The sequence below is a fragment of the Gossypium hirsutum genome, chromosome A08, assembly GCF_007990345.1.
Source record: "Gossypium hirsutum isolate 1008001.06 chromosome A08, Gossypium_hirsutum_v2.1, whole genome shotgun sequence".
Lineage (NCBI taxonomy): Eukaryota > Viridiplantae > Streptophyta > Magnoliopsida > Malvales > Malvaceae > Gossypium > Gossypium hirsutum.
In genome coordinates this window covers 42,686,180-42,687,160 of record NC_053431.1, presented here as the reverse complement: position 1 = coordinate 42,687,160, position 981 = coordinate 42,686,180, and positions in this window count along the sequence as shown.

The window sequence follows — 981 nt, the reverse complement described above, 5'->3', positions numbered from 1 at the left end:
TATGAAAAATAGTTCAAAACCAATGAGATTGAGCGTAAAAAACGAAGTTGAAGGCGGCGCACGGGCGTGGCAGAGGGGCCGTGTGGAGTTGCAGCGGCTAGGGTTAAGGTTTTTGAATGGAGAAGAAAGTGAATAGTGCAAGGTATTTATAGATTTTGGGGCATACAGCCATGTCACACGCCGTTTCCCCCAATTTCATCCTGTGTGATTTGCAAATTTTAAATTTGGGCACGTCTGACATTTAGTACACGCCCGTGTTCCTTGGGCGTGTGGGTTCACACGACCGTGTCGCACGACCTTGTCTAGCTTCGTTCACTTCTCCCATGCCCGTGTGTGCAAGCCCCACACCCATGTTAATTTAACAGGTTCGACCACGGGTGTTCGACACGGGCGTGTCTCATGCCCGTGATAGTTTCTCAGTTTCAACCACGGGTCTTCCACACGGTCGTGTCGCATGCCCGTATTGTTTTGACAGGCTTGACCACGACCATATCGTACGGTCGTAGCATTTAATCGTAGCCCGTTTTGAGGAAATTTTTTGCCCTATTTTCACACGGCCTTATGCACTCCCGTGTGCTTGGCCGTGTCATTGTGAAAACACTTGTATTCAAAATTTCTATTAGTAAGTTAGGAGTTAAATACCAAAATTTAAAGAAATTAATATTGTTAATGCTCGGGTTGCCTCCCAAGAAGCGCTTATTTATTGTCTAAGCTCGACTTACATCTTCAGTGAATGGTCATCTTGGTTTGAGGAGTTTATATTCCTCATTCCTACTATCAATCTCATCAAAATAAGGTTTTAAGCAGGTGTTATTTACCTTAAAAGTGTCGAACTTGGGATGACTCACCTCCACCGTACCGAATGGAAAAATACTGAGTACCGTTAGAGGGATTTCCTCATTCGGTGTGGTAGTGATAATGTGGGGATCCGCGGTATCTAATTGGACCTTATCACCAACCTTAAGTTTATTTGGAGAGGTA